Here is a 24,234-nt window from a genome sequence, read left to right as displayed (position 1 = left end):
TTGACATATACACAAGATTCATCTTCACTCCTCAAAAAGCCAAATTCTTTGAATTTCTCATCGAAGCAAAGATTTCATCTGCGAGGTGCTTGCTTTAATCCATATATGGATTTCTCCAACTTACACACTCTATTACGGTACTCTGTACTGAAAAAACCCTCTGGATGACTCATGTAAACATCCTCAGAAACTTTCCATTAAGGAAAGCGGTTTTGACATCCATTTGCCATATTTCATAATCATGAAATGCAGCAATGGCTAACATAACCCTAATAGACATAATCTTCGCTACTATTGAAAAGGTCTCATCATAATCAACTCCCGGAGTTTGAGAAAAGCCCTTTGCAACCAGTCGCACCTTATAAGTGTGTATATTACCATCCATGTCGGTCTTCTTCTTGAAAATCCATTTGCACCTGGCTCTCTTGCGACCTGGTACATTGTCAACCAAGTTCCAAACTTGATTGTCATACATGGATTGTATCTCGTTGTCGATAGCCTCTTTCCATTTAGCAGCCTCAGGGCCTGCCATGGCTTCCGTGTAGCTGTTAGGTTCATCCAAACTTATCAGTGTGCTATAACTGATAAGTGTATCACCTTCCATAGTAATATGGAAACCATAGTAATGCTCAGGTGAATTCCTAACTCTTGTGGAACACCTAAAAGGTACAAACTCTTCTGTTGGATCAACAGGATTTTCCTCCTCAAGTTGATTGCTAGGATTTGAGGTTCCTTCACCACTTAACTCTTGAATTTCTTCAAGGTTAATTTGCCTTCCACTGTTTCCTTGTCTCATGAATTATCACTCTCGAAAGACTCCTCTCCTTGCTACAAAGATCATATTATCACTGGGTCTGTAGAAGAGGTAACCCAAGGATCTTTGTGGGTAGCCGACGAAAACGCACCTCTCACTTCGTGGTTCGAGCTTATCGTGAGACTTGCACCTAATAAAAGCGTCGCAACCCCAAATCTTGATGTGGTCCAGATTGGGAAATTTTTCGGTCCACATATCATGAGGTGTTTTTGCATCCTTCTTTGTAGGAACTAGATTAAGGATATAGGCGGCAGTTTATAAGCCATACCCCCAAAATGAGATTGGTAGAAAAGCTCGACACATCATGGAACGAACCATATCCAACAAGGTTCAATTGCGCCTCTCAGCCACACCATTAAGCTATGGTGTCCTGCGAGGTGTCAATTGTGAGATAATCCCACATTCCTTAAGATAGTCAAGGAACTCTGTAGTAAGATACTCACCACCTCGATCGAATCGAAGCATCTTAATGTTCCTGCCCAACTGATTCTCTAATTCCAGCTTGAATTCTTTGAATCTTTCAAATGTCTCTGACTTATGCTTGATTAAGTAGACATATACATATCTACTAAAATCATCATTAAAAGTCACGTAGAAGCGGTTAGCATCACTTGTGGCGGTTCTAAAGGGTCCACACACATCAGTGTGTATGAGGTCCAACAAACCCTCACCCCTAGCACAAGTAACAGTGAAGGGTAAGTTTGTCATTTTCCCAAGCAAACAAGATTCACAACTATCATCTAACTTTAGTTCAAATGACTCCAAGACTCCATCCTTTTGGAGTTGGCCTATGCGTTTCTTGTTTACATGTCTAAGACGACAAGGCCATAGAGATGCTTTATCCAAGCTAGTGGAAGAATTGATACACAATACATTATTTCCTAGGTTATCAACAACTGACACAGTTTCATATACACCATCACAAGGTAATCCTTTAAAATAAAAAAAAAACATTATTAAAGAAAGCATTAATACCACCACTATCATTATCAAAAGAAAAGGTAAAACCTTGTTTGTACAAACCATGAAAGGAAATAATATTTCTCGCCATTTCAGACGAGTAACAACATTTATTTAAATCTAATACAAATCCACTACTTATCAATAAAGAATAAACTCCAATCTTGGTGACAAGTGAAGCTTTCCTATTCCCCATGATCAAGTTTATCTTCCCATGCTCCACATTCTCACTTCGTCTTCGTCCTTGCAAATCAGTACTTATGTGAATAACATAACCTGTATCAAGGACCCAAGAATTAGAATGGGGTGAATTATTAGACAAAATAGTGTCTGTACCTGCATGGTTGGGTTTAACTTTCCCGTCCTTCACATCTTGCTGGTACTTTGGGCAGTTGCGCTTCCAGTGCGACTTTTCATGGCAATAGAATTATTCCGCCTCTTTAGGGTTAGCAAAAGGACTGACGAAACCTTTCTTAGTTCCACTTGAAGGGAAGCCATCAAGGGTCTTCCCCTCGGTGCCCTTTGAAGGGTTCTTCCTCTTCTTTCCTTTGCCTTGCCCCATTGCCAAGACATGGGTTGTGGTAAGAGTAGGAGTGGTAACAACCGCCTTACCTTTAAGACCACTTTTCGCGGTCTTCAAAAGTACTTGAAGTTTGCTGAGTGTAACTTCCTCCTTGTTCATGTGGTATGTCATATGGAATTGATCATAACCCGATGATAAGGAGTGCAAAATGATATCTATTGCTAACTCCTCGGGGAAGTTCACATTCAGTTTCAGCAAATGGTCCACATACCATTGCATTTTCTGCGTGTGGCCCGTGATGGGTTCACCATCCTTCATCCGGGTTGTTATCATGGAGGAGATGATTTCATATCTCTCTTGACGAGCACTCGGATGGTAGCGGTCCATCTAATCCTGGTGCATCTAAAAAGGATAGTAGTCTTCATAAGACTTTTGGAGCTCGACTGGCATACTAGCCAACATGATGCTTGCCACTTTGATAGCATCCCTTTCATGGGCCTGGTATACAACGATCTCCTTAGGAGTAGCATACGAATCAAGTGAATTAAGCTCCTTGTCGAGCACATATTCTTTGTCCTCATATCGAGTGACCGTCCTGATGTTTCTGATCGAATCCATAAAGTTGGATCCATCAAAGATGACTCTCCCACAAAGGTTCATGAGAGAGAAGGAGTCGGTAGGATTTGAGCCAAAAGCAGCATTGTTGGAAGACATCTGAAAAGAAGAAAGACAAGTTTTGATTAGATATAAAGATAGTCCTTAATAAAACACCCAAATGTAATATTAAGTCTAGGACCCAACACAATATTTTATAACTTAGAAGAGGGATGCCGAAATCGAAGCTATAAAATATTTGAAGGTAGGTGAATGACGATTCACTAATCTCCACCATGAAAAACGAAATAAATTATTAGGTTTTAATTGGTTTTGAAACTCCTAGATTCTTTGAGATTCATTGAACTTGTCAATGGCATGTTCCAATCTCGAGTGCGCCCTTTAGGTTTTGTGACTTGGATGCCGAGGATCACAAAACAAGGTGTGAAGTAACCATGCAAATTACTTGGTACCCTTAATATTTACCCCTCAATCGATGTGCCGGTTAACCACACGCTCTCCACTGATACTATGATAAATATTAAGTTACCCTTTGCCTACCCTGTTAATTCCAGGTTAGTGTGTCGGTTAACCACACACGCTCCACTAACGACTTAATCAAAGTGCAAAGTGTAATTTCATGGGTTAGCACCTTATTCACATTTTCCTAAAGTAACTAAGATTGGGAATTTATAAAAACATTTGGTTACTTTATACTCATAATACTTTTAATAAATATTTAAAGTCTTTGTCTTACCCGTTCGGCTAACGACCCTCCACCGATCAAGGAAGCGGTGGGTGAGAATGGACACCCATTAAGCTGCCATTTTATAGGCAGTAACCTTATACCCCACTATAGATAGGCTTCGTGAATGAGGCCTACTAACGGTAAAACGAATTTTTCTTATACATATATAATAATTATTAAGCTTATAATATTATTAAGTTTAAGTTTGAATTTTAACTTTTAAAATTCTAGGGGTTGGAACTAAAGTTTTTAGAGTAACTTTACATGTTCCAAAACTTGAGGGCAAGTTTTGTAACTTTCAAAACATTTTATCTTTCATAACTTATGAGTTAATGGTTTAATAAAATGAGAGACTTTTCATTTTATGTAACCTATGTGTTTCTTTAATGGACTTTAAAATGATAAATTTTGGTAATCCATAACTTGAGGACAAATTATGGATTCCATTACAACACATAATGATCAAGTACTAAACTAATAAGCAAGTTACAAATAATTCCTATGATCTTCTAAACTCATAAGTTCATGAACATGCATATCAACAATTTCAAGAATCATAAAATTAACCATATAAAAACATGAAATTTTGATAATAGCTATTGAAAATGGATTAGCATAACCATTACACCATCTAAAACAAGTTTTATAACACCAAAACAGTTTAAGGTAATGTTTCTAGTCCATTTCCAGCAACAAAACTCGAAAAATTGCATTCTGGGACTCCTTCTCATCGAGTGCAAGAACCTACTCGACGAGTAGGATGAGTTTACTCATGGACTCGTCGAGTCCCCCATCGACTCGGCGAGTTCAAACTGCAAAGTGCACAAAAACTGAGTTTTCTCAACAATTTGCATCAAGTATCAAATAAACAAGCCTAGGCTCTGATACCATTGAAGGGTTTTGAGCATTCAAACACTCCTATGGATTACATGCAACCCTAGAAACCTTGGATCTATGTTTTATCTATGATACATGAGAATTTGTTTTTCCAAGGTTCATAACCTATCTAGGGTACATGCGGAACTTTTAAACATAAAAGATAGTAAGAAATACATACCTTTAGTTGCTTGAATTCCTTGAGAACCTTGTGAACCTAGCACCTCAAGTGTGATGCCTCAAATGTCTCACACAACACCAAATACACTTGGAATAACCTTTAGAGAAATATAACACTTCTAAAATTGGCTATGCCCTCTTGTTCTCTTAGTGGTTGATTTTGGTGAAGAACATTAAGCTTATATAGTGTGTTACAATTAGGGTTACACCATGTAAACCCAAATTGTCATGACTTTTCATTTCCATGACCCATGGGTTCTATAAACACCATGGAGCATCCATGGAGCATCCTATGGGTTTTAGCCCAACTTGATAATCCATGAAGCATTAGCTTATTATATAAGTATGGATGATTTACACAATCAACCCATATATTTACTTAGTCTCCTTCTGATTACCTAATTAATTCCAAATTAATTCTTGATCAATACTAAATAATATTATTAATACATTAGAACTTATAATATATTAATAAACCTTAAGTGTTATATCTCTTATTTTAGTCTATCCAAATGCATGATGCCATGCAACCCAAATGGACCATGCCAAAACGGGTCAAGTACATACCAGAAATAGTTATAAACTTAGACACCTTATCCAACAATAATTAATATCCAATAGGCAGTGAAATGTGTGACTTCCGCCTTACTTCCTGTTCCTTGTTTTGTTGTGGGCTTAGGGTGGATTCACACATTTAACTGTCCGTTCGATCTTAAATTACATTTAGCTTGTATAAACTCAGTGATTATTGAAAGAACTATTGTGGTTACCATTTTTACTAAAGGAAATATATGATTATTCTTAAGGAATATTTTCTTCAAATATAAAAGAACTATTAGAGTTAACTCTGTAAGCACCTATTGAATACGCTAGGGTTATATACAATAAAGATCTAACAAACAATGGGATGTGTGACTTCCGTCTCATTTCTTGTTCCTTTTTTGGTTATGGGCTTAGGGCATATTCACACAATCGATTGTCTGTTTACTCTAGATTGTATATAACTTGTATCCATTAAGTACTCATAGAGGAAATTGTAAGAGTCGTTTTTACTTATTTTCATCACATCAGAAAATATAGTATTTTCTGGAGGAACATGCGAACTTTTCTAAAAGAACTTAAAGTATACTTTTTATAACAAAAATGCTTATGGACTCACAAGCTTAAATGTTGATCTACTATTTCAAAATAACTTGCATTCTCAGGAAACTAGTAGACAGGTACACGCTCAGTGATTCAGAAGATGGAGCATAGTAGCTTCATGTCTTTGTTTTGTTAATTAGTTTTGGAGTAAATCTTTTGTGAATCAAATGCATGTAAACACTTTAATATTAATGCAATCGTTGTTTGTTACTTTGATTACTATGATGCATGTGTTGTGATACTGAGCATGACGTCCTCCGCTCCCGAATGTTTCCGTCGTTCCGGTTTGGGGAATGACATTAGCCTTCAACATAATGATGCTCATCCCTTCAGCCTTTAACATAAAGTCGATCCGCCCCTGGCCCTCACCATAAAGCTGGTATGCCTTAAGTTTCTTGACCTTCAACAAAAAGTTAGATTGTCCTTAACTGACCACAAGACATGTTGACATGTTTATAATAATAAACAACTAACAACAATATAGTAACACATGTAAGTATCTAAGCTAGTTTACCTGTCTAACAGCTCGCTACAAGATAACGCCATCCTAACTCACTGTAACACCTAAAGATTCGCGTTAGACATTTAAAATATAATAGACAATCTTAGCTGAAGATGTAGTAGTAATAATGATTATCTCGAAGGTAGAAGGAGCGCATAAATCTGATTTCATATGAAGAAGTTATGTTTCTTCGAAGTTTCGCAATTAAAGCAACACAACTATGCGCTTTGTAAATAATGAATCAAAGATAGCTAGTGAAGTTGATCCTTATCATAAGTAACCTAAATGAACGTCGTAGTAACCGTAAAAGAGAACGCGTGCATATAGAGAACATCCAAATGTGACTTGTTATGAAGAAGTTATGATTTTTTAAAGTTTTAGCATAGCAGTGTGTAGCACAAAAACCAAAATTATGATCGATTGATTGTTAGGAAAAACAATCTAAACGAGAGTTAAAGATCTCGTCAATACTTATCAGGTGAGATAAACAAAGTAGAGAATGGATGTTGTATGAATGGGATATGATTTTTAAATGGATTTTACCAGTCTAAGCCTTCAAAAATAATAAGTTAAAAATAAAGTGAGAACTAGCCGACAGAGTCTAAATGAAAGTTGCAGTGTTTGTCAATAGTTACGCGTGGATGAGCTTGTTTTAAGAGGATACTAATATTTGCAAAATAATAAAGTTTCGTGCATGCTGAAAAGAGACACGGCGTGCTCTGACAAGTCAACGCAGCCCCACCCTAAAGCTTAGATGTGGCATCACTCAACAGAAGCCATGTCAACTCTTCCGACCAGAGGCCCGGTGCGCCCCTGCAAATTCTTGCTATAAATAGTTATATTTTCTACTCATTTTCCTCACTATTTTCCACCCAATTCCTATAGAACTCTCTCATAACCCTATCCCTTCACTTTCTAGTTTGTGGCTACTTTAGCGAAGCCCCAAAGCGTCGGACAGATAGAGTTTTCGGTTTCGGAGTTCTGCCCATGCAATTTCCTGGTTTTAGCTAAAATTTATGTAAGTTAAGATAAACTTATTTTATTTCAAATGTAACTTATATTTATGTTCATAGTCATTATTATGAACCTATAAATAATATTTATTAGTGATTCCAAGTCATTTTACTAATTGATCTACTTACGAGAATGATGTCTAGTCTAGATTTAATGAGGTGTTTAAAGTGAGATTTCCAAACAGTATACTATTTATACCAAACGGACCCTACCTCCAATCTGATCTTACCTGGTTATTCCTTACTTGATAGATCTTGATATAGACATTTGGATTAGTGAAAAATTTAGACTATTATTAGTCACCAGGACAGTTATACTAAGACTCATTATTAATCGTACTTATGTCACATAAAAAGAAAAGTTAAGGTGTTACGCAAAGCACTACCCAAATCACCAGTCATCCACATAAGTGAAGTGAGTGTGTAGTCCCTTTCATGTAAATGATTATAATACAAGTATTAATTAAAGTAGTAAATATCCATTGAAAGCCATATGTGAAATATACACTTATTTCCTGGGATATGTGTTAGATGTATATTGATAATGTACAATATGCGAACCAGATATGGTTCTACATGTGTTAAGATGCATATATGATACAGTTACATGATAATAATAATGGAAGTATTATTAGTGAGGAAAAAATTATATTAATACTTAAATACTCTGTAGTAAATATATAGTGAAATATGATAGTGTTGGTATTGGAAGCCTTGTAGTCTTCGCCCGTTAATGAAATAAGACTTATTATAGATTCATAATTCAATCAAGTTTGATATTGGGTAGTTTTATTCAAAGAATGTGTGAAATTAGGAACGTAGAGTATAGACAACCTATAATAGTGTTTAGGATCATTAGGTCTTTACACCGAAACTTATGTATTTGTTTTAGTTATGACATCCTTAGGATTTTATTTGAGCCATTCATTGTTCTCAAACATATTTTATATACTGGGATTTTCTGCAAATGAAGTATCATGATTTTTAAAGTGTAAAGAAAGGTCTTTTGGTTCTGAAAATTAGAGGATATCACACTCACAAGGATACAAGCATCTTACTAAAGCCTTCTTCATAAGGGTTTATGAGCTAATCCTTTAAGTTACCACCCCACCCTCCATATATGGACTCTAACAAGGTCTAAATAGATAAAGTTTCCAATTTTTTCCATTAAGACACACCAGAACAACCAAGATCTAGCCTTTTGCATTCCAAAAGACCTAACACACCGCCAAGATTTGCATGGCATTAAGGTAAGGCTAAAGGTCAAAACTTTATAAGTCCATAAGGCTCCAAAATCAACATGAAGTGCTTACATGGTGATAGAGTTCATTTAACCACAAGATCACCGACAAACGGGGACAAAAAGATACATAAATTGACATAATTAAAGATCTAGCAACAACAAGGAATGTTTGAAGCTTTAGACTCACAAAGGTCCGAGAGAGGAGAAAAAAGTTTCGGATCTACACTTGTTCTCCACTTCAATGCACCAAGCAAGATCTTGTTCTTCAAGATTTAAGCATAAACTAAGGCAAAATGAGTATCCAAGGTGATATAATGCTTAAAAGGTGAGAAAAAGGGTTAGGTTTTATGGAGGATCTCTGTAGGGTTGAAGGAGAGCATAAATGATTCAAACCTAGAGAGTTAAGGGTCTAAAATAGCCCTAAACCCTAAAAAGTTGTTCAGCCCTTGGGTTGGAGCACGCTGCACCCATAAGAAGCATGTCATACTTCTTGCAATTAATTCCATATTTTAGTTTTTCAGTGAATTATCCAAATTAAAACTAGATTTAAATCAAATACCGGGAATAAGGATATTATAATTCACATCAACAAGGGTTTTCCTTTCATTTTCATTTATTCCAATTAGCGAAACTAATTCACAACGCCCATGTAAGAAGTCAACCATTTTGAATAGAGAATTTGTAATTTCCTTCTTTAATTATAACCATGTAATTTAACTTGCATGAAAGTGACTTGGTTCCTTAATACGATAGTTACTATATAAACATGATCATTTTCTTCATATCAAGTCAGACTTTGTGTTGTACATAATGTCTACCTTCTGCTCGAAACAAGAAATTATGATTTTCATATGTCAAGATATCACATATGATAACGAAGAAAAAGTACACTAACAACCTTATAAGAAACAATAAAATTTAGTAATGAGCAGATGCATAGTTTGTAGAAACTCGTTTGTATCCAGTCTCTTCAAGTACATTCATGGTAAAAATATTAATGTACAAGTCAATGACCCTTTATACGAAGCTTATTCAATCTTCAATGGAGTTGCTATATTCTCTTGGTGAGAGGATCAAGGTAAAAATTAATGTGCTAGAAGAGTACATGAATGATTGAAAAGTTTAGATAGACCTTCTGGAGTTCTTTGCGATGTGATTTTAATGTTATTGTGTTTCAACATTGGAAAATATAAAATTTATATAAGTGCATTCAAAAATATTATTCCCACCGAACATATTATATTACTATCGAATATATATATATATATATATATATATATATATATATATATATATATATATATATATATATTTTTATAATTGTATGAGATTATCAAATAGTTCTATATTAAAACCAACTCCACATTGAAGCACCATAAAAAGCTAGTCCAAATCATTTTGACGGTGCAATTTTCTGTTGTGGAATTGCATCTATGATGTTTGTATGTTTGTTATATTTTCATGATCCATGTTCAAAGCATGCTAATTTTCTATGTCAAATTCAACCCTATTACAAATAGTTGAAGTTAGCCATTTATGGATACGCTATTGTTAATTGGATTGATGGAAGTGAAATTTTAGGGTAAGTGATAGTGTACACTAATATTAACTTTTTATAAGAAATGATACATGATATCAACATCCATAATTTTAAGTTTGGATAACAAGTTTTAGTCTACACACCACGTTAATTAAATGCAATCAATAGAACAATTAATTATGATTTATATGAAGTATTTACTTAATACGTGATGTATGAGTTTCTTTATTGACTATCGTAATGAAGCATAAAACATTTAAGAAATTTTCAAGAAGAAAATTAACATCTCGATATGTTTATTTATTTTTTCAAGATAATGTAATGTTTACTATGTAATTAACCTTTCTCTTCAACTATAAAAATATATGTTTTTTTATATCAAAGAAACACATCAATGTTATTTTCAAGCTTAATATCCTCACTCACGAGTTTGCATGGGCATATCCAATGGCGGAGCCAATACCGGGGCAGACGGATATGCAGCCCCCCCCCCCCCCCCCCCCCCCTCCCTAATCTTATCATCTCCTTTTGTTTAAATAAAGCCACACATAAATATACACTATGAAATGAAAACCCACCGCCTCTACTAATGAATTCAATTGACTTGGACATGATATTTTAATATTTTTTTTACATATAAATTTACTTAATATTTTTATGTCTATGTTATATTCGGATTAATGACAAACCAAATCTTTAAATTTATTATATGTATTCAATTTTTTTTTGTAATTTGTAATTAAAATATCATTATAATTGTTAATTTGGTGTTTTATATTCCTAGTCCAAAAAAAACAAAGATTACTTTTTAAAAACCAAAAGCACGTATTCATTATCGATAAATGAATTTTGTTACTAATAATATTAATTAAGGAAGATGATCATAATACACCCTTAGAACCTAAAAATAATAGTAATATCGAATTACTAATATTGAATCCGAAAAAAAATGATATTTTATATTTAAATGCTTTAAAGTTAGATACTTTGATCGTTATCTTAGAAATCAACATTCAGTTTTAAGTTATCCAGCTAAACATCAAGTTAGGTCATATACAATTATCGTAGCATGGTTAAATAAATGAAAAAAAAATGGTAAAGATTGTATTTTCATATTCTTAAATATAAGCCCCGTTATTCTATAATTCTGGCCCCGTCTCTGGGCATATCCCCTAGTTTGTTTTATAATATAACCATTCTCCAATATATTATTCAATGTTGGTTTATATTTCATATTTATAGCTTATCAGATAGATATTAGAAACCCTTAATTTTCTATTACATAATTTATTTGCTAACAATTAGATTTTTAGATATTCCCTCTTGTCAAACACAATATGTCATTAGTATTATTTGGACATGTGTTTTATCTAGCAAGGTTCACAATGATAAGTATTTTTTGAATAAATTAGGTTAAAGACATTAAAATAATATTCAATTTGCAAAATCAAAAATATTTATCCTTCGATGTATTTCTATCTATAAATAAAATACTTTTATGAAAGGCTATAACTAGAATGTCCGACGCAGAACTCGTATTCTGTGGCCCCACGTATTGTGGCAAATAACACATTTACAGAGTGAACAATAAAAGTATAAAATATAGTTTCGATCGAAACAATTATGTATGGATGATGCAGACAAAAATATGGTTTGAAAATAGATTTTCATTCGTACAATACAAAAATGAAAATTAATTAAAAATCGTAATAACAAAAAGTCATATTACTAAAAATGAAAACAGTAAAAACAAATTATGTAAGAGACGAAAAACGTAAGTTTTAAATACTGTAAGCGACCAAAATCAAAACTTATAGCATACTTATAATTTAACTTAAAAGTTATTAGGGGTGAAAACTTTTAGATCAAAAATTAGTTTATGAGTAAATAATGTAAAAGCAAATGAAGTTTAATGGGGAAACTGAAAAGGCAAGTGGACATTAATATATGTATGTATAACCGACTTTGATAAATAATATTTACATAATATTGAAGGTTCATAATAACTATGTATAATAACTATGTGGGGCATGTATGATTCATATATATGTGATTCTAAACGTTTTAGATGAGTATTTATGGTTAGATGTTTGTCATTTTCAAGCTCAATATTCTCTTGTACATCTGCTCATACAAGTCTATCCCCTATTTTGTCTTATAATAAAACTAGACAAATATTCACGTGTTGCGCATAATACAATAATATATTTCAAATTTTTACAAATATATGTTTTTTAAATATATTAATGACATTGTTATTAGTTTTTATATAGTAAATCTTAAAATAAGTTGATATAAACATTGTTTGTTTTGAATTATATGATAATATAGATATCTTTTAAAATTATATATTCCTAAGTGTCTTAATGACGTCTACGTGCAGGTTACTTATGAATGAAAATTAAATATAATATATGATTTAATGATATTTATAGTTGTTATGATTAATTAATTAAAAAAAGTTTATTTGCTCAAGATTTTAATTTCTATCATTATAATCATTTAAAATATCGAACAATGTTTTTGTTTTTAAAGCCTACAATATAATTTTTGTATATAATTTAATTTTAACTATTGTTGTTGTAAGTTATTTAAAATAACGTATTTCAAAACTGTTAATTATTTTAATTTTGTTTCATAAATTTAATATTTTTAAAATTTATTTGATGAATATTGTTAGTTTCGATGATTGTAGTTATTTAAAACAAAAAAACATTGTTTTTGTTTTCAAAGAAAATATTACAGTTTTTTTATATAATATTACTTTTAACTATTTTTATTGTATGTTATTTTTAAGCTATTTATTTGAAAATTGTTAATGATTATGAAAAACAGTTTCATGGTTTTTTTTAATTTAGGATTACAATTTAGGTTTAAAACTATAATTTATAATCTTTAACTATTTATAAAACAGTCTCCCGAGTTTTTTCAAGATTAACTGAAATTTTGATTTAAATTAATTGTTTAATATTATATTGAAATTAATAATTTAAGTATTTTGCATCAACTTGTAAATTTTACAAATGTTGTGACTTTAAAACGATAGTTGCTCACATACGACAACATATTTAACCTAATAAGTTAAATATATTATGTTAAAAATTTAAAGTCATAATTTTATAAACAGAAATATAATATGAAATTTTAATATTGTAATTTAGTCAATCGTTTAAATGACTTCTACCCACGAGTTACAGATGAATAAAATTAAATATAATATATGGTTTAATGTTATTTATAGTTGTTGTTAATGTTAATTAATTTTTTAAAATTTATTTTCTTAATGTTCTAATTTCTGTCATTATAATTTTTTAAAACATCAACATTGTTTGTTTATTTTAAAGGTAATAATATAATCATTTCTATAAAGTTGTTTTTAACTATTGTTATTGTAAGTTATTTTAAGCTACTTCTTTGAAACTTTTAACGATAATAAAAATATATTTAGGAAATATTTTAGTTAAATTGAGATTACAATTTAGTTTTTGCATTTATCACTACAATTTATCACTTTTAACTATTTACAATTTAAGTATTTTGTGTAAACTGTTCAAAATTTCTAGCTTTAAACTGATAATGGTTTAGATACAACAACATTTTCAATATAATAAACAAATTATAATATATTAAAAGTTAACGAAATAACTTTATAAGTAGAAGTAAAGATATTATTTTAAAATTGAAATTTAGTTTATTTATGATTACACTTTAGGTTTGATATTTATTTAGCTTTGTTAACCAACTTATAATCATTATTAGAAAAGACACTTTAATTTATCATTTATAACTATTTACAAAATATTTTTTGGGTTGTTTAAGTTAAACTAAAATTTTTATTTAAGTTGACCCTGTAATGTTATATTTAAATTAATAATTTAAGTATTTTATACAAATTGTTCTAAAATTGTATCTTTAAAATGATAATGGTTTACATCCAATATTATACTAAAACTAATAAATTAAGTATAATATGTTAAAAGTAAAAAAAAAAAAAAAAACATAACTTTATAAGTAGAAGTAAATATATTATTTTAATATTGAAATAAACTTTATATACGATTAACCTTTAGCTTTGATATTTATTTAACCTTATTAACTAACTTATAATTATTATTAGAAAGAAATTGAAAAGTCATGGGAGTTTCAAATGAATGTGGTGAAAGGAAAATTGTATGGGAGTTTCAAATGAATGTGGTGAAAAGAAAAAATGATTCCTTTATAATATAATATGAATATGATATGATATGATTATATGATGATCATTCTCCTATACACAACACTAGGCGAATGCTCGCACGTTGCGCAGAAACACCTATATAGTTGAAATCTTTACAAATATATGTTTTTTTTAAATGTAACAATAACGTTGTTGTTAAATTTGATATAATAATTCGTATGATAAGTTGATATGATATATTGGTTATTTTGAATTATATGTAATATATACACCTGTTAAAACTACATAATGTCAATTGTTTGAGTGACCTCCACCTGCGGGTTATTCATGAATTCAATTAAATATAAGATATAGTTTAATGTTATTTATAGTTGTTGTTGATAATTAATTTTTTAAAATTTATTTGCTAAATGTTTTATCTTCTCTCATTGTAATTATTTAAAACATCAAACATTGTTTTTTTAGAGGTAACAATATAATCATTTATAAACAGTTATTTTTAACGATTATAAAAATATCATCAGGAAATATTTTAGTTAAATTGAGAGTGCAATTTAGTTTTTGCACTTAGCACCACAATTTATCACTTTTAACTATTCACAAAATATTCTTTCGGTTTTTAAGTGGAAATTGAAATTTATATTTAAGTTGACACTGTAATGTTATATTTAAATTAACAATTTAAGTTTTTTGTCAAAACTATTCAAAAGTTGTAGCTTCAAAAGTGATAATGGTTGCATACAACTATATATTAAATCTAATCAATTAAGTATAATATGTTAAAAGTTAAAGACATAACCTTATAAGTAGAAGTAGAGATATTACTTTAATATTAAAATTTAGTTTTTTATGATTACACTTTAGGTTTGATATTTATTTAACCTTATTAACTAACTTATAATCATTATTAGAAAGATACTACAATTTATCACTATTTACAATATATATTCCTTGGTTATTTAAGTTGAACTAAAATTTACATTTAAGTTGACCCTGTAAGTATTCTATACAAATTGTTCAAAAGTTGTAGCTTTAAAATGATAATGGTTTGCATGAAAACAACATATTAATACGAATAAATTAAGTAAAATATGTTAAAAATTAAAAACATAAATCTATAAGTAGGTTTAAATATATTCTTTCAATATTGAAATTTTGTTTATATACGATTTGTTTGATATTCATTTAACCTTATTAACAAACTTATAAATTATTGATAGAAAGAAATTGAAAAGTTAAAACTTTTGGTAATCTAATGTTATTGAAAATTTTATGTCATTTATATTAACTATAAAATAATAATTATTACATTTACTTTATATAAAATTATAATTAATTTGAACAATAGATAAAATAACACTTATTAAAATCAAATAATTTAATGTTCTGTACTCTTGTTTTATGTGTGTATAACATTAGTTATATTTGTCAAATATTTCAACTTACTATTGTTATGATTTATTAATTAAAAAAAATTGATGGTGTTTTAATTTTATCATGTTGATTATTTTAATTATCAACTGTTTGTAATGTAACATAATTTAATTTCTAAGTTTCTATCATTTTCAACTATTGTTATTATAAATTAATTTAAAAACTATTTAATTGAATTTTAGTTATTATAAAATATAGTTTTCAGACACCTTTTAGTTAATTTCATTCATAGATTTAAGTTCTTTTATATTTATTATATTTAATGTTTTCCATTTAACTATTAATATATATATATATATATATATATATATATATATATATATATATATTCAATATAAAAAAAACATTATTTGATATTTTACTTTAGGTTTTTAATTTTAAATTAAAATTTTAAGATAATTTGATAATATTAATGTAGGTTATTTATTTAACAATATATTGAAGTTAACAAAGTAAGTATATTATATTGATAAGTCAGAAAGTCTTTCATTTATAATAATGTTTACAACTAAAAAGATATTTATGTTAATAAATCAAGTATATTATATGGAAATATGAATAGTAGCGAGTTTCCAATGAATGCGGTGAAAGAAAAAGTGATTTATTTATAATATAGTATGATGTCATTAGTATTTTTTGGGCATTTATTTTTATCGAGCGGGGTTCAAAAAGGTAAGATTTTTTTGAATTATTTATGTTAAAATAATTAAAATGATATTCAATTGGCAAAATCAAAATATTTATCATTCAATATATTTTAGTTTTACAAACAAACTAGCTAGTCATATTGATAAAAGACCAAGTTAAATATTTCATCTATATATGAAGTAATTTTATGAAAGACTATAATTTGAATATACAACACCTACAATTTATATATTAATTATAATTATGTCGTCCCACGTGATGCGGCGAATATCACGTCTTTTCCGATCCCTAAAATATAAATTTCTTCGAAATGTGAATCCTTATGAATTAGATATTATTTTTATAAGATATAAAAGTCACCCGCACACAAGGAATATGTGACATAAAAAGCTACAAAGAGAATGGTTGACTTTTAGCTAATGACACCAAAACGTAAATCATAGTATTCCTTAAAATAGGAATGTTGAGAAAAAGAATGCCACAAATTGAGTCCGTTTGAGAGAGTTATGATTTTAGCAAAGTCATTTAATTTTATAAAAATATTGATGAAAAATAAAAATATAAAGAACGTCAAAAACAGAGTTACTATGAATGAGTTATAAATTATAATAGCATATTTACATATTAAAATAAAGTATAAATCATATATACATGTGTATATATATATATATATATATATATATATATATATATATATATATATATATATATATATATATATATATATATATGTATATAAAGGTATCGACGATGCGGTCGTTATAAGACTAGTGTTGAGGACTTTCCACATTAGTTTAGTATAAATATCATTAAATCTATTAAAAATTGTATTATAAAGGGGTGTTTGGTCGTTTATATAACTATAAGGTCATTAAGTAACTATACAGGATAATTTTTGAAAATTTAATTACTATAAATAAGAGCCTCTAGGCTCTCCTACTTCTTGCACCATTCTCTTGATTCAAGAGTCTTTCTCTTCTTATCTCCCGAGCATTTCGGTCCCTCGTGATTTGACTTCTCTTTTTGTAGTTTTAGTATAGTAAGATGAGCATAGAAGCGCTTCAAGAATCTTTTTAGAAAGATTCATCAATGAAGTTATGCCCTTGCAGAGCTTGGCTACTAGCTAAAACCCCCTTGTAAGTAAGTTATGCTTACCCCTACTTTAAGTTTAGGTTATGTTTAAATTTATTATCCTTATTATGAACTTATAAACTTTATATATATATATATATATATATATATATATATATATATATATATATATATAAATAAAAAGTGTTAATATATAGTTTTTAACTACTCGCCGTATAGGGAATCTGGTTTAAAGGGCCGTATAGGCTTGTTGGATTTCATAAGTGCTATATGCCAAGATGGTCCTGCCCTCTGGTGTTTTATGTCTAGCCTTGTCTGTACATAGTGGTTGAAAAGCATTGCCAAACACTTATATAAATAATAATACTAAAACTAGTAATTAGTCATGAGAAACATTAGACTAAAATCTAGTGGTAATAATATTTAGTTTCATCGAAGGAAATTATATTAAGAAGCGGAGCGCTGTCCAAGTTTGGAGTCATCACTTTAACAAGTGAGCATATAGTTACTTTTATCTTACACATAGATATGAAGTATTTAATATAAATTTCATGCTATGTGTGCATATTATATGTGTACTTAATATTTATGTTGGATGAACAAAAATATACATGTTTTAATTGTTTTAAACTGTATATGTATTTTATACCTATAATTATGACAGGTCAAAGATGGGTAGATTGAGATGAATGATGAGCGATGATATATGAGTGGTAAATAATAGTGAGAACCGATGACCCAAGCGATGACCCAAGCAATGACCAAAGCGATGGTCTTGTCATCTAGCAGACTACATATAACAACCACAGACTATTCTAGAGAGTCTAGTGGAACACTAGCAGGCTCACAACTTGTGGGTTTTGTGAACGATGTCCTCACCCTGGGTACTCTAAAAACCCATTGACCTGTATTGTGGGTGGACTCCCTAAAATAATACAATCAATAAATGAGATAAACCCTGACAGCTATGGACTTAGTGTCGGTTAGATGAGCCTTTGCAACTATAGACTTAGTGCTTGTTATACAAACCCTGACAACAATGGACTTCGTGCCCATTCTTTAGGACAATCCTTAGGAATATATAATGAGGAATAGATGATTCTTAGGGAAGATACTTAAAAATAAAGAAGATATTGACAATGTGTAATTGGGTTTATTTTTTGATGATTAAACATAATAACTTTATTATTGTGGGTTGAAAACTCTATGTACTCACCAGGTTTCCCAACCTGACCCTCTCAATTTATTTCTATCACAGGTGTCGATATAAAGCTACACTACACCGGGAGATTAAAGAGATGTAGATCACTAGTGTAAATGAATGTAAGTTCTGTTTATGTTTATGCTTTTGTAGTGACGATGACATCCCAAAGTTTTAGAATAAATAAAATACATTTCTTTGGAAATGATTTGATAACATATTTATCATGTTTTTTTTGGGAACAAATTTTGCAACATTGTTCTTTAAAAATGATACTCTGATTTTAAAATAAGCATAAATTAAAATTTTAAAATGATCGTTAATTTGGGGATGTCATATATATATATATATATATATATATATATATATATATATATATATATATATATATATATATATATGATTTTATGTTGTTTAGAATAGTATCTATGATTAGGTGTTTGTCATTTTCAAGCTCATTATCCTCACGTCCATGTTCAGACAAGCATATCCCCTAATTTGTGTTATAATATAATCATTATCCTATATAAAATTTTATGTCGATATATAATTCACACCAATAACTTATCATGTAACACCCGTTTAAGCATCACTTCTAAATAATTATTTGTGTTTTAAGGATGGAAGCCTTAGTCATGACATGAGCACATTTTTGTCATGACAGGACGTTGCCCCGTGAGGAACGCCAATCTCATTGGTTATCACGACGTGACACATATGTTGGTCACGACGTGATAGCCTTTGCATGGAAAACCATAATTTTGAGGTTGGTCCCCCATTTAAGGAAAGTTAGGGGCTAGTGTTTGCACACCATCAACCTCCATCACATCCATTCTCCCACAAGAAACCCTATTCTTCCATATTTGATCTTTGAGCCCTTTTTTGATGATTTGAATACTAGAAGAAGAAGAAGAAGAAGAGAAGGCATTTTTGTGCATCATCTCAGCTAGGAAGCCACTCCCTCATCATCTTGAGTTGTATTAGGACTCATGTATGTCCTCAAGTTCCTGTCTTTTTAGATCAAGCATGTTAGATGTAGGGTTTGGTTCACTTTCCTCACCTTTTGAGGGAGTTTGAGTGTTGAAAACTCATGAAGTTGACAATTTTATTAGTTCTTGTGACTCCCTTGTATCCATTTTCCCATATATGGAATATTAGTGAGCTTTGGGTTCCATACGTGGGATTTGATTTCATTTTCCTTTCATTTTGACGTAGTTGGTGTTTAGGACATTCATTGGACATGCATGTCTGGTAGTTTGAGATAGAGAAAGCCTTTTGGAAAGTTTGGTTGCTTGGCTTGTAGGATTAGGAGCGTAAGACATTAAGTTGTTCAGTTTGTTATTCATGACGTGACGAGTTGGTCGGAGTAACGTGACGATGCCATGTTTTGATGACCACTTTGTCTTCATTCTGCCATGATGTGACCAACAGGGGGTCACGATGTGGCAACTAGCTGAATAACTCTTGAGTGTTGACTTTGACATTGACCATTGACTTTTAGACTAGGTTTGACTTCAAGTCAAGTTTTGGGTTTTGGGTTGTAGTTTTGAGATGTGGTCCTTATTTGATGTATAAGTGACATGTAGTGTTGGTTATAGGATCTGTGATCAGTGTTCATATCATCTAGGCTGGAAGGTGAGTTTTCTCATTATACTTTATATTGATGTATGTGTCATTTTGTATTGGAAATTGGTATAATAAAGTAATATGTTAGATTGGTAAATTTGTATGATTATCTGTATTGATGGCTATTGTTTATCTGCTTGTATATGTCGACATAATGCGGTTGGTTTGAGGAGGTACGACTTTGTGCTATAGGCAAACAAACCCGAGGAAATCCAGTCGTGTGTTGTGTGCCAAGGGAAAAAGTTTTCACGAGTAGTAAGGTACGAGACTACACTTCTGCACCAGTTATCACCGTCAGACTAATGACCAGAGTGAGTTGACTATTCATACACTCGAGGATATGTTCAAGGCTTGTGTCATTGATTTCGGTAGGAGGTGGGACTCATACCTCCCCTAGCTGAATTTTCTTACAACAACATCTATCATTCCAACATTGGTGCACCTCCGTACATGCTTTTATATGGGAGGAAGTGTCGTACTCCAATTTATCAGGGAGAGGTCTGTCATAGGGTAATAAGGAGGATTCAGGTGGTTCTCCAAACGAAAAAACTTATTCATCAAATCAGGCAGAGGTTATAGATAGCAAGAGCCGGCATAATAGTTACACTGATAGGCAAAGGCCTGAGTTGGATCTTCAGGTTAGGGACGTGGTTCTACTAAAGATATCATCATGGAAGGGTGTTATACGCTTCAGGAAGAAGGTCAAGTTTGGCCCCCGATTTATCATACCTTTAGGAGTAGTGGCAAGGATAGGCAAAGTGGCCTATCGGTTGGATTTGCATGAGGAGCTTAGTCAGATTCATATTACCATCCATGTATTTCAGCTTCGGAAGTCCTTGGTTGATGATATAGCGGTGGTCCCAATATATGACATTCAGGTGTATAAGCACTTGAATTATGTGGAGAAGCCGATGGCTATTCTGGATAAGAAGAAGAAGGCCTTGCATAAAAAGGTGGTGCCCTTAGTCAACGTTTAATGGCAGAATCAGAAGGGTTCCTAGTGGACTTAGGAGCCCAAGTCAGAGATGCACGAGCACTAACCATATCTATTTGTAGCTGAGGATTTCGACGACGAAATCTAGTTCAAGTGGGCGAGAATTGTAACACCCAGTTCAAGGTAAGCATCACCTTTGAATAATTATTTAGCTTTTAAGGATTGAATCCTTAGTTATGACGTGAGTACATTTGTGTCACGACTGACGGTGCTCGATGAGGAACACGCATCTTATTGGCTCTCACGACGTGACACACATGCTGGTCACGACGTGACAACCTTTGCGTGAAAAACCCTAATTTCGAAGTTGTCCCATATTTAAGGGAAGTGAGCGGCTAGGGTTTACACAACCTCAACCTCTTTCACTTCCCTTCTCCTTGAAGAAATCCTAATCCTCCGTATTTGATCTCTAAGCCCTTTTTTTGGGTAATTTGAAGCCTTGAAGAAAAAGATAAGGAATATTGGTACATCATCTCCGCTAGAGAGCCACTCCCTCATCATCTTGAGTTACATTAGGGCTCTTGTAAGTCCTCAAGTTCCTATCTTTTTTTCTCAAGCATTTTAGATTTAGGGTTTGGTTCATTTTTCTCACTTTTTGAGGGTGTTTGAGTGTTGGAAACTTATAAAGTTCACAAATTTATGAGTTCTTGACACTCCCTTTTATCCCTTTGTCCTAGATCTATAATACTAGTGAGCTTTGAGTTCTATACATGAGAGTTGATCTCATTTTCCATTCATTTTGACCTAGCTGGTGTTTAGAACATGCCTTGGATATGTATATCAAAACAACTATGAATTTTATAGTATTTTGAGATGGAGAAAGCCTTATTGAAACCTTGTTTGCTTGGCTTGAAGGATTAAGAGCACAAGGCATTAAGTTGTTTAGTGCGTTCATTACGACATGACAGGTTAGTCGTAATGACATGACGATGGCCTTTTTCACGACTATTTTGTCTTCATTCTTCTACAACACGACCACCAGGTGGTTTGACCATCTTGATAATAATAATGAATCCTTATAATTAAAAAGATCCTCGTGTTATGACCATCTTGATAAAAGAATGAAGCTAGTACTTCAAAAGTAAAAGTAGAAAAAAAAAAAAAAACTATATTTAAGATAGCTCCAACGGTCAAGAAAACTCAAACTACTTAAACATATCAAGCTCAAAAACAATGTTTTAAGAATAATAAACAAAAATGTTAGAATTGTGATGAAAGAATACACTTAGCCTCTGATTATACGTTTGAAAAAAGAATTAAAAAGTTTAAAACATTTAAATTCCAAAATTATAATGCAATAAGTATATATACTGAAACTATACCTGTGGAAAGTATTCGACAACACCGTATGTTGATTTTCTCAATAAAAAAAACTAAATTGTTACGTGTTCATCGGAGGATCATCACTTTAATTATACCAGACCATTTCTCGCACATAGCACATCTTACTTATCATCATTTCAATTTCCATGAAAGAATACACTTAGCCTCGTAAGGCCCTTAAATCTTATTTATACAAACAAGTGAATAACCACAAAGAAAATCACAAATCTAATACGCAAACAATTAATCAATTTTTATGTGCAATATTATATTACTAACCTTAATAGTATCAGTCAAAAGCTCGCTCCAAAAAATAACATTTGCCAAAGGTGTACCTGGGATTCAAAAACAAAAACCAATATTTTATTCTTTGATTTCTTTATTTGAATAAATCTCATAAACCAATAAATGATCAGTATCAGTTACAAACCACATAAAAATATGAGAATTCAGTAAAAAATTTAACAAACAGTTGGTGGGAAAATGTTTCAACGTCTAATCAAACTTAGCATACGATTCCAGATTCTTCCAATACCTTTATCACCCTATTAACAAACTGGAATCCTAAGCTCAATGATCTTCAAATGAAGTCATTAACAATCTGAGATTCAAACAGCCCAAAAAAAAAGCCAACATAAGCACAAATATGGTGCCATAAGGATAAGAACTGAAATTTGAAAGTCATAAAAAGGAAGACGATGCTCTTATATGAATCATGTCCTCGACTGAAGCTGCCTTGAGGGTTTTTATCCACAGGAATTGAGAGACGTTGATAACTTCGACGTTATCTCTTCATGATTCCCAAAGCTCCACAGGTAGAGACTACAGTTGTTCTTGCTGATGGTCTGAAAGCTACTTAAGCAAACAGAAATCAAAACCAATCAAATAAAAGAAAAAGAAATAGACCCATCAGACAAGAAGTAGATTATTATATATCTGGTGACCAGCAGCCATTCAAGTCCAATTGCGATTTCAAAAAAGGGAAAATAAATCCTTAAGTGAAACGTTACCCTTATGGAGAAAATCGAAATGAAAAACGGACGGTAAAATTAATCGATAAACCCTCACTTGACGACAAGGCGGAAGGATAAACCCCAAGAAGTCGGAAACGAACAAAAAAAATGAAGTCAGATCCGGAAATAAACCCAGATAGTGTGGAATAGACGGAGAGATAAAAGTTGGAAGATCAAAAGGGATGCCTGTAAAGAATGAATTTCATTGGGAGAGGAAAAAGAGAACACCGTAAGCAACGGTGGAAGAAGGAGATTAGTGGTAGTGGTGACCGATCGCCAGTCAGTTGTATCAACGCTTCTAAAAGGGTGGCCTGTCTTTGCCGCCGGAGTGCTAGAGCCACCCGACCCTCCGCCTTGCTTACCTACCTATCGCTTCCGCATCTATCACGCAAGAAACACACATAAGCAGTGACGGAGTGAGACATCATATGGTCAAACGACTCCATTTGTTGGTCTTCCTCTACATCTAGGTCGATGTGACTAGAGAAAAGCGAAGCAATTGAAGGTGGGAACGGGCTCCTTTGACGTTAAATATATATATATATATATATATATATATATATATATATATATATATATATATATATATA

The 24,234-nt window shown here is 31.5% G+C and overlaps 1 long non-coding RNA gene across 3 annotated transcripts; it reads right to left on the bottom strand.

The window, feature by feature from the left end:
* Window positions 1–4,369: 4,369 nt before the first annotated feature.
* On the bottom strand, window positions 4,370–24,157 carry LOC111881502 (uncharacterized). Of its 3 annotated transcripts, none has more exons than XR_002846839.3 (4): window positions 23,167–24,157; window positions 22,911–22,966; window positions 6,353–6,402; window positions 4,370–6,238 (listed from the first exon to the last, which is right to left on the bottom strand). It is a non-coding gene; the product is annotated as an uncharacterized LOC111881502 (long non-coding RNA). The 3 variants fall into 3 exon arrangements; XR_002846841.3 differs by having other exon boundaries at window positions 6,353–6,393; XR_002846840.3 differs by lacking the exons at window positions 4,370–6,238; window positions 6,353–6,402 and having other exon boundaries at window positions 22,712–22,966.
* Window positions 24,158–24,234: the final 77 nt, after the last annotated feature.

Source organism: Lactuca sativa, chromosome 8 (genome assembly GCF_002870075.4).
Source record: "Lactuca sativa cultivar Salinas chromosome 8, Lsat_Salinas_v11, whole genome shotgun sequence".
Classification (NCBI taxonomy): domain Eukaryota; kingdom Viridiplantae; phylum Streptophyta; class Magnoliopsida; order Asterales; family Asteraceae; genus Lactuca; species Lactuca sativa.
The sequence above is the reverse complement of the archived record's forward strand: the minus strand, read 5'-3'. Positions and strand labels throughout refer to the sequence as shown.